At 40.6% G+C, this 14,847-nt stretch overlaps 1 protein-coding gene across 7 annotated transcripts in view; it reads right to left on the bottom strand.

The window, feature by feature from the left end:
- Positions 1–11,900, bottom strand: part of LOC110973888 (fibroblast growth factor receptor-like) — a 56,938-nt gene extending 45,038 nt beyond the window's left edge. For 3 of the 7 annotated variants that reach the window (XM_022225090.2, XM_022225095.2, XM_022225094.2), the window contains exon 1: positions 5,440–5,599. The gene's annotated coding sequence lies outside the window, so the exon portion shown is untranslated. Of the gene's footprint in view, positions 1–5,439; positions 5,600–11,746 lie in introns of those variants that run through there. The other 4 variants (XM_087145051.1, XM_022225096.2, XM_022225092.2 and 1 more) reach the window with 2 other exon arrangements.
- Positions 11,901–14,847: the final 2,947 nt, after the last annotated feature.

The following is a 14,847-nucleotide window of genomic DNA, read 5'->3' as shown; positions in this document are numbered from 1 at the left end:
CATAACAAGACAAACAAAAAGCAGAAATGGATCCCAGTCTCTCTAAAATAACAACTTCCTGTATTGGCATCCCAAGGGAACTTTTAACAGCACACAAGGCAGTTGCAAGCATTTGGAATTGGAATCACACATTTATCTAACTGCTTTTCCAGATCTTAAAATAATTGTTTAAGGATTGTCCTTTGTGTCTGGCAAAACTGTCAGGATATTCTTGCTTTATTTTGTGACTTTTTGGGACAAATGCTGCTCATTTACAGTCTGTGACAACCAGAACCTCGCTTGACTTGCAATTTTTATGTGCCAGTGAAACCAACAAAATTAATTCAGGCCTGTGGTAAAGTGTGCAAGCACATGTACACGTACATGTACCGTGATTATGCACTGGATTCATCTTAATGGCACTAACAATGTACCATAACAGGTGCCGTACAGTGAACCTCGGAATGTGTTCGCATAAACTTCCGTTCTCAAATGTCAAAGTCCCTCCAATTTTGGAACAAATCCTGCTTTTCAAATCCTCTAAAAGATAACAGCAATCCAATGCAAATTTCAAAATATCATCATGGAATACAATGTCACTCTCCACAGCTGAAGATAGCCCACTTCAAATGGGAGAGTTTAAATGAAATGGATAAATGAAGACAGAGTAAACTATCCAGTAAGATTTACTCACAAGTACATATCAACATTTACATGTTCCTGACAAATATAGACCTACCCTTCAAAGGATTCCATGTGGGACCAAAGTAACAGGCAAGAAAGCAGCATGAGAGGAGGCCACGCTGGCCTGATTCTGGGGGTCAAGGGTACATTGTTCATGTTTGGACAAGTTGGCTTCAGTCCCCTGAGACAAAACACAGTTTGTTGCCCAGACGTGTTTTTCCCCTGAAGTGAGAGGACTGATGTGACTGGGTCTCACCAACCTCAACATCTTCAGAAATAATGGACTCAAGTGGTACTTTGCGCTGCTGGGCTGAATACATGATAAGCAGGGACATTTCTCCTTAAAAAACTTCAGTAGTTAGTGTGGTCAGTATTTATGCTCTCCTTGACATTCAATATGAACATTCATGAATGATGTGAATTCCAAATACACTGGATCAATGGAGGAAGGGTGAACATTCCAATAAAATACACGCAGCTCCATCTGTGTTTTGTTGGGTTTTTTTTGTTTTTTTGACATTAACCAGATCAAATACAAACACAGGGTCCATAAGACAACAAAGAAGACTGTTGGTACTTGAGATTGCATGAACTTTGTCCAATCAGAATGCAACCATGATGGAATGAGGGAGTGTGTTGGACTGTAAACATCGAAATCAAACACCCCAGAGGAATGGGGCAACTTGAGTGAACAGTCAACCGACCAAGCCACAATTCGGACCAAGCCACAATTCAAACCTGTTAGGTAATGTGTATTTTTAAATAAAACAGTCTCGCTCTCAAATGAAGGAAAAACTACCCAAGTCACACAAGTACCAAAAAGGGGTTTGAAGTGTAATATTAATACACAAGCAAACCCTCAGAATACACAGCACATAAACAATTTCCTTATCAGTTCATGTGTCCCATCTCTATCCTGTAACTTGGAACTTATTAATGACATACTGTGAACAAAGAATAATAATTTTTGGCGCCATCTTGGCATGATACACCTTTCTAAACTGGCCTGTTGTTACAGCCTAGTAGTAGCAGAGACCTTCCAGATTGCAACAGTTATTGTTCAGGCATTCCTATGTTACACAGCCAATTTGGGCATCTTAAGATAAACAAACTTGGTCCAGGAATGCTGTGGTGTACTCTGCAGAGCCAGTGGGATAGGGTCATGGACATGAGATCTTTCAAGTGTTTGACAGCCTCCTCCGGTCTGGTAATACATGTAGATTGTAGCCTGTACTCTGAGAAAATATGGTCAGCTAAAATGTCTGAAGAATATGCCAAGGGTTCATGTAAGAGTTTCCATTTGAAGCAAACTCCTGGTATTTACTCTGGTTTTTGCACTTGTGATGTACGTCAATTGTAAGAGTATGTTCTCAGGAACTGATAACGGCAGAACAAACTTGATCGTGTTGGAAGGTCTTGTCCAACCCCTTTTTTGGCCTAATTTCGGGCTCTTAATACATCTATCCAGTACTGTACATGCACACAGCCACTTGGGTTACAGTGCTGATGGAAAATTCATGCTACTTCAGGCAGCCCCTTGACAAACCCACTTAATCCTCTTTCTTTAAGAAGTGCGCATGAAATTCCAAGCGGGATTGAAGCTAGGTAATCAGAGCGTGCCCACATACTACTATGTACCATGTAGAAGGCTGTGATACCATACTGATTAAAGCAATCCAATACTGCTTACACTGTGTCCCATGAAAATGTTTGAGATAGCATTTAATGTCTTGTAGCAGTGCCAACCAGTGACAGCTTACATTCTCAGCGTAGTTTGATGACAGGTAAACTGAGGATGATGCTGGCTTCTCTAGACAGGCCAAGACGACTCCACAGCATTCCTACCTACTTCTCAGCAGGGTGAATCTGTCACTCAGAAAGTCAAATGCCATGTCCCTTGCAGTGTTACCAGAACCCAACCAAACACAATTACCCTCATTACGGCCCGTTTCATAATACATAATCTCACATCAATCATGTTTGTTTCAATGTTAACCATTCAGAAAAGTTATTTTGCTGTATCACTCCTGACATTTTTACATTTCTAATTTCAGTTTACATATGTAGGTTTGCCAAGCCCAATATTATAACATTGGGATGAAATTTTTTTACAACCTATATACTTAACTCTTGTCTATCTACATGTATTTATTTTTGGATGTGGGCAAATTGAGGAAATCACGTTTCAAATGAGTGGCTCAGTGGCCCTGAAAACAATACTGGTACATGTATGTTATTACTACCTGACCATACATCTAAGGTTTATGGTTTAACTAAAAGTTGTTACAACTTTCAAACCAGAGTTTCTTTCCGAGTATTATTGCAATGTGACCTGTACAATACTGATCACTCTGGAAAAAAAATCTACCCTGGGCAAAGTGGATTAAGCTTTAACCAGACCAAGGCTTCTGATGCATGACAAACAAATCGCAAAGAGCATGTGAATTATGAAATACAGCTCTCTATCAAAGGTTCTGACTAAAAATCCTGATACAAGGTAATCTAGGATAACAAGTAATTCTGGTCAGATGAGGTATGTGAAGGGAAAATCCACATGAATAGTGGTATCAGAAGTTCAGGAATCTCGACAGACTTAAATGTACTATGTAAAACCACAGAATGAATTTTAATGTCTAACACAATATAATAACTCAACTCTGAACTCACTAAAGTATATCAACTATTTTGCATGACAAAGATGAAACATGCAGTGGTTCCTGATGCTCAGAACACACTTTGCTGCAGTCATTACTTGCTACTCCAACCGTGACAGTCCATAATGTACGTGAGACAGGACAGAATGCAAGGAATTAGTTACGCATCGATTCTCAATCTGAACTAACTCTACGTAAGATTTTGCTGGGAATGAAATCTCAGGCCCCTTTATAACTATTATACATGTACTTTATTTTGGGTTGTTCCAGTTGGTTTTTTTTTATGTTCAATACTCTCCAGTATCCAACTTTTTTAGCATGATAACTCCACAAGTAAATTTTCAAACTGAATTTCTGATTTTCAGCCTGAGAGATACTAATTCAACCGTCACCAAATTAATAAACTTTCAGTTTGTGAACAAAAACATCAAAATTTGTACAAAGCGTAACCCTAACACTCCTCAGTCCTACAACAGGTGAAGGATTGAGGAGGGTTAGGGTTTTAAGTAATATGTCAATCTTCATGTGTATACAGGAAGTTCTTGGAAGCCTAAGGAAAGATGTGTTCTATGCATTTAGTGAGTTTTTTAATCTTAGTTTCATACTGAATTACAAGCGAATCCATAACAAAGATTTTGCAAGATGGTATGGATTACTGTACATGCATTTAATTATGTTTGCAGGCTAAAAGAAAATTTAGGCAATTCGTGGAAAACAATCAACAGACTTACAAAATGAACAAGTTAACATAATATTACTTTCGTACATGTTCACAAACATACCGAAAGGAAGCAGCACATGAAAATGTGAAACATGTTGATTTAGAAATTTTTCACCCCAAGCCCCCACCATTGTACATGGTCTTCATCATGAAAAGTTTCATCACCACATGACAACACATAGTTCTCTGTTGTTTGTTACTTGTCATAAAGTATGGCCATCACGTTTCTCAGTTCCATCTACTGTAGTTCTCCCTTCTCCTAAATTCTTCAATGCTGGAATCATTCAACAACTCCCAGGCGCCTCACCATAGCCATTTGCAGCCACCTCAACAAGCCGTTCCAGATGCTTAGAGCCAATGTTTAAGAGTTAAACAAATCAGAGTTTACCCTTCAGTTCCTGGAAGCAAGCAGCTGGAATGCATTCAGCGTTTATTCAAATTACTTCACTTCAGACTGAAGCACTTACATGAAATAATCATGGAAAGAAAAAGCTATGTAAAAGTTGGGATAGGTACATGTGTACATAACAAAGACTGTCACTAGCCACTACCCGGTATATTATGATTTACTATAAGGCCACATGTATGATGTACATCACTCCTGTATCTGAAAATCTGAATGCACGTCTTCATTTATGAAAACTGTCTTAAAATCTTCTACCACAATCTTGGCGATGAAATGTATCATGATTATCTCTACAATTTTGAAGCAAAATCAAACTATTACTAAGTAACTAAATATTTGGGATGGTACCAGGTAAAGAGTGAATAATCATCAAAAAAGGAAAACGATATAAATTACTTGCAAGGGTTTAATGGGAACATGTTGAATGTTAAGAGTTAAGAGCATCTCAAGACTCAACAAAAATTTACATAAAGTAAGGTCTTTATTTCTTCTAACTTGCAAGACCACCAATTCAAGCGCAATCAGCGCTGCTCCGTGAAGTTGGGGCGACCAAATGGCGGCTCTATGCTGGGATGAATGGGGTCATTCTTCCCACGAACGGACCAAACGACGACATCGACACCAGGCATGCCAGGTCAATCTTTGATGAACTTCTCAACTTTCGAATATCTCGCCTAAGCCTGGTACTAGTAGTGAATACATTTTGGAATGACTACAGTGTCTCACGGTCACATTAAACTAACGATATCATTCTGTCATGTCTGTGATAAAATTTCTTTAAAAGGTAAAATAAAAACTCCCAGATTTCATGGTGGTTTTCGTAATCGATTTCGATTCAACCTCCGTTAGCATGGTTAGCGGTTACGTACCGTGTGCACGTTGTGTTCGTACACCCAATAGCTTCCACGGTATTAACAATGGCCCACTTCTTCCCCCTTGCGAATATCGACTTCAACCATCCCTCAAAAATACTCCCCAAATTCCACCAAACTTACCTTTAATCAATATTCCACTCCTTCAGTTGATCAGCACAGATCCTCTGCGACCTGTATATGTCTGGTAGTGAAGTTAAACACCAGAAAAGCACAATCCCAGGACCAGTTTTTCTCCAGCAAAGTTGCGAGAATGCTTCCAAATTTTGTCTACTTAGTGATAACTGGTGCGCATGCTCGCTCTATACGGCCGACTGCACGTACCCGTACGTGTAAAGTTGGCCCCGTCATGTACACACATTCTTCGAAATGTTGACAGAAATGGGGAGGTGCCAGAGTGGACCATTCCATTCTGTGTGAACGGGAGAAGCTTAGCTATAATTGATTGGCACCATCGTCGCACTGGGAAAAAGACCCTACGTCCGTCGTACCGGTCGCACCATAGAGGAGTAAGTTCCCCGTGGTCGTACGAAAAGTGTAGTAAAAATTCTTACTAACGGATCTGTTGTCAGGAAATCAGGATGGATGACTTTACGGTTTACATTTTAAAGAAATGAAAAGTTTTATCGGTCCATTTTCAGGTTAACGTAAATGTACTGTGTATCAAGATCTTTATCTTTGCGATGGGATTGAGGTAACTCACAGGGTCATTCACCTTTCTACCTCCATTGTGACGTCAGAAGATTTGGTGCAAGACTTGGATGGACGAGCACACCTAATGCTCACGCTGTCCGACTTGGTTTGTCCGGCTCTTCATCTTCTTAAATCTAACGGAAAGTTTCCGACTTCTACTGGGTGCCTAGCCAGTTTCGTAATGTCATGCATGTGAGCTAAGAAGTTTACCAGGTCATCTTTGATAGCTGAGGTTGCGAGGGAAGGTATTTGGTTGCAATGTCACAAAGTAGTACGGAGAATTTTCATCATGACGAAAATCATAGCTAGGCTTCTCACGAGATAATTTCGAACTGGATCATGTTAGCTTTTGGCTATGCAAGTTGAGTTTATTAAGCCCCGTAAACATGCATTTTTCTGAGTTGTAATATTATCTCAAAATCAGAAAACACGTTTTGCTGGTCCCAAGATCAGAGACGGTTGGTTGCTGAATGAAAGCATATGAGAGAAAAAAATCGCAGAGTACCAGCCAAGTTTAAAAATTCAGTTCTGAACATAACTGCGAGGCAATTCCCGAGGACGTGTCAATTTACTGATTTCCAATTCACTATTTTCCCCGCTAAAACTTATAATCGCCCCTTAACTTCTCGGTAATTGGTTTCTATGTACAGTAGCGTAGTAGCTCTCATTCCGTAGCTCTGTTATATCTCTGCGGTTGATTTACATCTAGATGACGAATTGAATCTCACGGATTCCTGAGTGTCATGTTTCAGTACGTCTCCCAAGTTACCTAAATCCATCATGTGTGGGATTTTTGTACTGTAATCATCACATGTGTCTTGTGTAAGGAATTTTGGACGGATAATCCAGGGTAAACTTGGCAGAAAAGAAATTGTCTGCATTTATTGCCAGACGGGTTTAGTTTCTGTGCACTCTGTCAATAACGCACTTCTTAAAACTTTTTAAAGTGAGACTACTGATTTCCCTGTGTTTATGTCGGCCTGCATTTCGCACATTTCGTTTAATCGCATCAACTCGTTTTGTTCTAAAGCTTTGTTCTGCGCGTGCACATACCTATAAGAATGTTTACATGGTTCAAACCAACAACAAACAAGTCAACAACACATGGCGCAGACCACTTGTTTGTTGCTGTTGGATTAGAGAAGTTGAGTAAACATGGATATTTCTCGCAGGCCCTCCCTATAACTATAAAAATGACACGACAGTTTACACATCTTTATGATACTTCATGGCGGCATCCAACATCAGTTTCCTGCCTACACATATTTGATAAGACGTTTTCAAAAATGAGAAATGATGTTTGGGGTGTAGGGTCGGTTTGGATAAAGGCTAGTCTCTGTAAATCACACCGCCCCTTTTTCTGTTTGCGCTGAGTGATGATCCAAATGACCCAAGAATAAGCTCAACTTGTGTAGATCAAAGAGCAACCGAACAAAGGTCGCCATGCCTTCATCCTGTGTGGTCTCAGCATCGTTTTACCTGAGTCCAGCTAGAAGGAGGGGAAATCAGTCCTCTTCTTTCTTTTGTGGAGGTTTTTAAAAAACGTATTCCTCTGTTTCTATTGTTTCTATCGTCACAGATGTCACAGACGTTTGGTTGATTAACATTTACCAATGTGCGAGAGGCTCTGGAATAAGTATAAGACCCGCTTCAAACATCGTAATTTTTCCCATGTCTAATTCTAGTAATACCTGTAGTGCAGCATTTGAATAAGGCATGGCAGAAAATCCACGTTTGAAGTAACTGCATGCCGAATTTCAGTCGCTTTTTGCAACGGATCGAATTTGACACTACAGAAGTTCGATGTTTGAAGCGGGCCCAACGGATGACCAATGCATTATGGATTAACAAAAAAATTCTACGTTGATTGCGTTGAAAACCAATCTTTATTTTGAGATCTCTGGATTCCTTGTCCCGTTGGCAAATCAAGTGTCTCGTAACAATGACCATTTGCGCAGAAACAGTCAAAGCGGGGGAATCTTCTCATTTGGTCATTATTTTTCTGTGGCTTTATATAAATGTCAAACAGCGCAGCCGATTTGTCATTGCACTGAGTGCCGGCAATAAAACGGGAAAGGACAAAATGAAAAACAAATTTGAGGAGGGAAATGAAAGGGAAAAAAACACCGATTTGCATAACGAGAAAATCAACTAACCCATTTTCTCTGTTAATGACTTGTCAGTACGTTGCGTCTTGCCCTTTCCCTGGAAATAACATCCACGCACCACAATACTTTAAGATACGTGAAGAGCTGGTTTTGTGAGCAAGTATATGTTAACTAATATATGGTAATTTGTTGTTGCCTTTTGCTTAATTTTTGTTATTTTATTTTTTTTATTAGAAATAATTGTAACGGTACATCGTCATCTGTCTACCGTGGAAGACATCAGTGAACACTGCCAGCTACGAACTCGTTTGTTAGCACTGGTTCTAGACCATCTACACACACAAGGCTGACATCACTCCAGGGAACCAGCGTGTGTTTAGCAACTTTTCCGAGCAACACTGTCTGAAGCTAATTAACGGTATCTTTCAAAGTGGCCTTTTTGTGACTACCTTTTTATTTATAGTCGAGGGTGACGTCGTTATTGTTCTGTCGGTCAGTGCTCCCCAGTGGTCTTCCAAAGCCCATCATCTTTTCATGCACTACGTCCGTGTAAAATGTCCGTGGTATTGTTGTGAAAGAGGCTCGCTGACTTAGAGTATGTTGTCCCTCGGTACCAAACCGACTATATTCTGTGTATCCCTCCCCCCTTTGATATACACAGGGGACCCCAAGCCAAAATAACAAACACAGATCATGACAAAGTGAGGAATTCAATCAGGAAATTTAAAAGGAAACCCTTCGAGTTGGAGGTTATGAACTGTCCGGAATTCAGTCTCGGGTTGGCACGGACTTTTTTCTTTATCTTGTTAAGAAGACAATTATTTCGACAAACAATAATTGTGTCGTCTTCTTCCTGAATAGTTTACATCTTCGCGCGAAGAATCGAGAATGGCATTCCTTCATGGACGCTTTTAAGTATGAACAGCACATTATTCACGGTCCAAATTGGCAGGTTGCGAATTAAACTAACATCTATGTATACACGAGGGCGCAGAGTTCATTTATAAACAGAGGTTGCATGTAAATTTGGTATGGTATCTGTTTTTTCTTACAAAAAGGAATCATCCACTCCTACAGTCAGATGTTTAGGTCCACATGATAATGACACCATACCGGTAATGCTTTGCAACATGTCCGGCAAACCTGAATTCCCCACCGTCCCCTTACCCCAACGATATCAATTATATTTTCACAGGTCGAAAGTCCAGACGGCACTGTAAAGGTAAAATAGATGTAAAACTCATTTGTGTACATCGGCTCTTAAATGGAAAATGCAGACAAAATGCTACCACTAAACTTCTAAAACCCGAAATCTTTGGTAGTTCTATACCCCATCATGTACACGAACCAAGCGCTCAGGCGTACAGCATGATTTTAATTCAAAGAGAAACCAAACACAGCACGAACGCATGCCCATTAATTTCAAATGCAATAAGACTTATAGATTATTTGCCGTCTGGATTCTCGCGAGGCAACACTTTTATTTTATGCAAGTTTTCCCTAGAAATGTGAATCAGGCCTATACTGTTATAATATCGTTATTCGTGAGTGCCAGGCAAATCTTTAGTTAAAACCAGTTTTTTATTTTTACAAATGAAAAGCAGTACTAGCAATATTTTTAAAAATCAGACAATGTGGAGTAGTTTGTGCTGAAAACTGATGCTCTTCAATACTGAGAAAGGTAGGCCTATGATTGATATGATTTCATCTCTGAATTGAGGACCGTTTATGTTCGACGAATATAAAACCAATTTTCCTATGCATGCAAGATACTTGAAGAATAAAAGCGATTGGTTTTCAATAGTGTTGACGTCATCACCTCCCTAGAGTCAAATCTACGCGCCGTTTTCAAGATGTTTTTGTTTCTTCAAACAACAAACATTGTTCTTCTAACTACTTGGAAATCGATTAATGCAATAGCGATACCGGCCATGTTTGTGTCGTGAAAGCTGAGAGAGGTCAGCCCGAGTAAACACGAAGACCTGGACGGGTTTCAAAATGGGTCAGTGTTTATTTCTGTTTCTTCAGTTTAGGCTGACGCTTGTGGGATGATACAGTGGAGAGAGCAGACCTTGGTCACACATTACCTTCAATCACGCCTGGTCGACACAGACAGACAAGACATATCGAGGTTTGGTGGTGGGTGGTATTTATCCATTTTCCCTGTGTTTTCTATGAAGGGATACGGGTGTTAACCTATTAGTCAGGTAACCTGACCCAGGTCGAATCTCTGTCTTCGACCAAAGACGACAGTTCGTTACTAATGCGGCACGTGTCCCTCTGTCACGGTGACTTTGTCGATTCTATGTCCCTCTGTCACGGTGACTTTGTCGATTCTACTGCAGTAACACAATGCCAACAAAATTTTTGCGTGATGATGAAAAGAAGAAAGAGACAAACAGACATCAAGTCTGTTTTATAATTTTTTAAATACTTTTGAACAAAATTACTTGAAAATTTCAAGTAAATTTTGGGAATGCATGCCATGGAAATCTTCAGTGACTGAGACATCACAGTGATGACTGATCTATGCAGCAGCCATACAGACATTGCAGCTGATGACTCGATAACAACATCATTTGATGCGATTTCAAGAGGACTGAAGTCAACATGAAACACGATTCTCCGAATACTGTGTCCCTTCTACTCTTTACGCCTTGAAATTCGATTAGAGTCGCGTGCCGTTATCAGAATTGATGCTGGCGGCAGAAATGGTGACTCTTAATGAAAGACGGGGAGGTATGATAACGACACATGACTAAAATAAACTTTGTCCATGTTTTAATCTTTCGTGCAGACAAACAGACAACGCACAGCGCAACCAACAGAGAACCACTCCATGAAATTAAAACGAAGTATAAAAGAAAACTATTTTATTGAACAATCCACGAGTGTCGTATTGATTACTCCACACTGTAAAAACGGGGATGGCTACAGATTTTACCTTCCGTCACGATATTATTCCCCCCCCCCCTTTAAAATGTCTCTACTTTTTTCTTTACCCGAACACATTTGGGCCTTAACCGCAGGAATTAGCGTACGTGTGTTTGTAGCTAGCCAAAGCGAAGGTTTGATGTGCACCGAGGCCTCGGGTGTATTATACTGTTTTAAACGCGATTTTGAATTTGAGTTTAGGTCTGATTTCTTGTTCACTGCCGGACTGAGAAACAATTATTGCGTTTGGTAAAAGTAAGAGCAGAAATTACGACAGTATTGTATGACCTGAATGTATACCACAGGGGCCCATTTGGTGCAGACCCATGCAGACGTTTCGATCATTCTGATGGCGTCATCTCCAGTACATTCAGAATCATAAGCATACATTCGTAAGTATACGCCGTCCATTAACCGTATAACATTGTGAAAGGGGACTGCACTGTAGGTGTCAAGTCACTGCGATCGCAACTTCGTGGCCACAAAGAAGTCTGATATTCCAACACCCAAGGCTATCTTCTCAATCTCATATCCATTTCACCACTTTTTCCCTAATCAAAACGATCAGGTCTTTCAAAACCCACTACGGTAGGGCGAACTTTTAACCAGTTTGGCCCTGCCACCCTTCAGGGAAACCCAATCGCTATTCACGAAAATTGTTTAGGGGTCTACTCTGTTTTCCTGCTCACACATACCTGCAACTGGTACCAGCAACACGCCAGGCTGAAATTCTTAGATGTGAAAAACAACCATCGGAATATCTTGCGATGAGTAGTGTTGTAGGTTCTATTACCAGTGAAAATATAACAATTTGACTGGGTAAGGCCTAATATATCCCCTCTGTTTCGGTTCCCTATCGCGCGACAACGTTCAATTCTCCCACGCACGTAATTCGGCCCGCCTTCATGGCAATGAATTAGTGATGAACTCGGCCAACTGAGGCCGGTAACAAACCCAAGGGATTCAGTTGAACCGTACCACCTTTTGTTGCAGACTGCCCGGGCTCATCATATGCTGCCGCGCGCTGCACGAACCAAGCCCCGAGGAGAATTAGCTTTTTGGAATAAAACCCAACCGTAAACAACCCCATACCTCGGCTTGGGAAGATGGATGTGACAACTTTTATGGACTGAGTTGTGTTATTACAAAATGTTCCAGAAGGGAATTAAATTGAACTGCAAGGTGATTGCTCAAAACCGCAATGACGTCCAGAGATTGCTTACAATTAAAAAAAAACACATATTTTCAACCTATTTTTCTGTCAGCGTCTTGCCTCACCTCTCGACCACCTGCACCAGGCCACTCTGTGACTTGGCCATGAAAGAAAAACGAACCCTGACATTCTTCCAGCAACCACAGGTCAAAGTTTCCCACCATCAACTAAATTTGTCAAAGAAAACCAGGGAAATCCCCACCAAAAATAGGAGTACAACTAAAACTAGTGATGTACATGTATTTACTAGACGAGGATGAGAGGGTTAATTGTATGTCAAGGTACTGGTTGCCATGTGCGACGCATTTTGTTCAATTTAACGCGACTTAAAAAGACGAGGAAATATTGTTCAACACTGTGCGATTCTGCGCGATTCTTCTGTTTCGAATCCATTCGTCAAAGCAAATGCTCTCTTTGTCTGAAGGCTTGTGCATCTAAAAACTTGACAGTGATTTGTTGAGAAAAGGTAAGTTCATCAGCAATAGCAAATGCGTGTAGCTGAATCATCGTTTAGTTTTCTTAGAAATTTTGAAGGAGTAAAACATATATCTAAAAGCAAACAAACATCAAATAAGCAAAAGTGTCGTTGGAGTTTCTTTGCATCCTCTTGTGTCATCTTCAATCCTACAGCCTCACTTTTCCTTCCTCTGAGTGTAAAAAGTAGCGATCTAATAAGTTAAATTAAGAATTGACTTTCGACATCTCAGCTCCTTAGGGGATCACCTCACTCCTCACAATCAAGTCCGCTGAGACATGATAACCGTCAAACTCGATCAGCCTTACATCAAGTCTGGTGGTTGTTACCATGATTGGGGAACCAACCTGCCGGATATCGCTGTACTGCAAGGGAGTATCAGACTTGAATTTTTTATAAAAAAAAAGACAAATCTCAGACAGGGAGGTACCACAATGGCTACTGGTAGTGATCACTGTTCAGTGATGTACATGTACATGTAGAGTGTTGATCAGATTATTGTGGAAAGGTACCGGTACTCATCGGTCACAGAGGTTCATTCCGGTTTTTGCTCAATCTGTAACTAAGTAGAATTCGGGGAAAATGCCTTTCGCAACGAAGACGGCAGTAAAATAATCCGAAGCTACCTATAAAACGACCCAGACAAAACTATGCAATGACAATGAGACGTTGACCATCTTCCAATACGCTCCACACAAATCTGAACCATATTTCCAACTGGGATTCCTTTAAACGTATAAATGTTCATTTTGGTTGATACACGAGACCGTTTTCAAGACAAAGGAGTGCTCTTGCGCTGATTATTTTCATAACCTCGCTATGGGTGGAATTGTTTATCGGTGTTCAGAGTCCAAAAACCAAGAACTAAAAGCGTATCTATGACCCGCCCTGGGGAACATACGGAGACAGACTTAATTCTATCGGGCCATGGAGGAACGGAAAGACGGGCATTGCAATGTTCGATTTTCCGTTATAGTGGATTAAAAAGAAAGAAAGCGAAGGAACACACACTGCCATGCCCAACCAAAACTTGATACAGTAAAATTCCACTGCCCAGCGCCTACGGGCTTGCCACACATCAGGTGGGCGACTCGGGGTCACTGGAGGTCACGTTTTGCGAATTTACGGTATTTTCATTCTAAATGTGATATTGTTGGCCTTTTTGTCCGAGCGTCGGGTGCTTGAGGGAGGCCCTGTCTTTAGATTATTGGAGTTTTATAATTGGTTTCTTTGTTCGGAATTCAATATTGGTGCAAAACACTAGGCAGGTGTGAATAAAAGCAAATGAAATACAAAGAGTTCAATTTGGCGCCACTTTCGTGAAACACTTCAGAGTTGATCGACTTCGAATAGATTCCCTGGTATTCCCATGCGCAGATCCAGGGAGAGGGTTGGGGTGAAACCCCCCCCCCTTCTCTGAGCAAAAAAGTAAATAATGTATGTTGTAAATAATGTATGTCACGCATGCTGATTCATCACTGTTTCTACTTGTCAGCAAAAATTACAGTGATGGTCCTGTTTCTAGTCATACATTCATTTAGTGGTAACCAACAGGTTGTAAGCACTTGTCATTGCCAGTTTTGTCATTGCGGTGCTGCGGAGCCTGAGAGCAATTCCATATGCAGCAAGGTATGAGACGGAGAGAACCCCCCCTGCTTTGTGTTGGTCATTGTCTCGCAGGAATCTGGGGAATTCCTTTCAGACATCTTGGGGGGATGTGTTAAGTAACAATAGTCTGGAATGTGTAAAGGATTGGACATGTTGGGGGGGTACCCCTCGGTCTCATTTTTTTGCTGGGTATAAGCAATTCATGTACCAGTGAAGAGCACAGTACATGTACATATATATCAACTCTACTTTACACATGATAGTAGAAGTGGATGAACACCAATGCAAGATTTGAGGCCTGATGTCATCACCTGTCAACAGGTCAGGCCTCAAACCTGCTCTGTAATTTCCTTTCAGCACTAACACTAACAATATTGTCATCTACCCTTAAACTTGCTAGGCATTTAAAATGATCACGGGCAGGTCCAGAACCAAATTTACTGGGGCACTTTTTTCTATGGAAGGAAGACAGATAAATAAACAAACATTTATCTTCTCTC

Source organism: Acanthaster planci, linkage group LG13 (genome assembly GCF_054643075.1).
Source record: "Acanthaster planci isolate LZ-2023a linkage group LG13, COTS_SCS, whole genome shotgun sequence".
NCBI classification, from domain to species: domain Eukaryota; kingdom Metazoa; phylum Echinodermata; class Asteroidea; order Valvatida; family Acanthasteridae; genus Acanthaster; species Acanthaster planci.
This window is presented reverse-complemented; position numbering and strand designations above follow the sequence as displayed.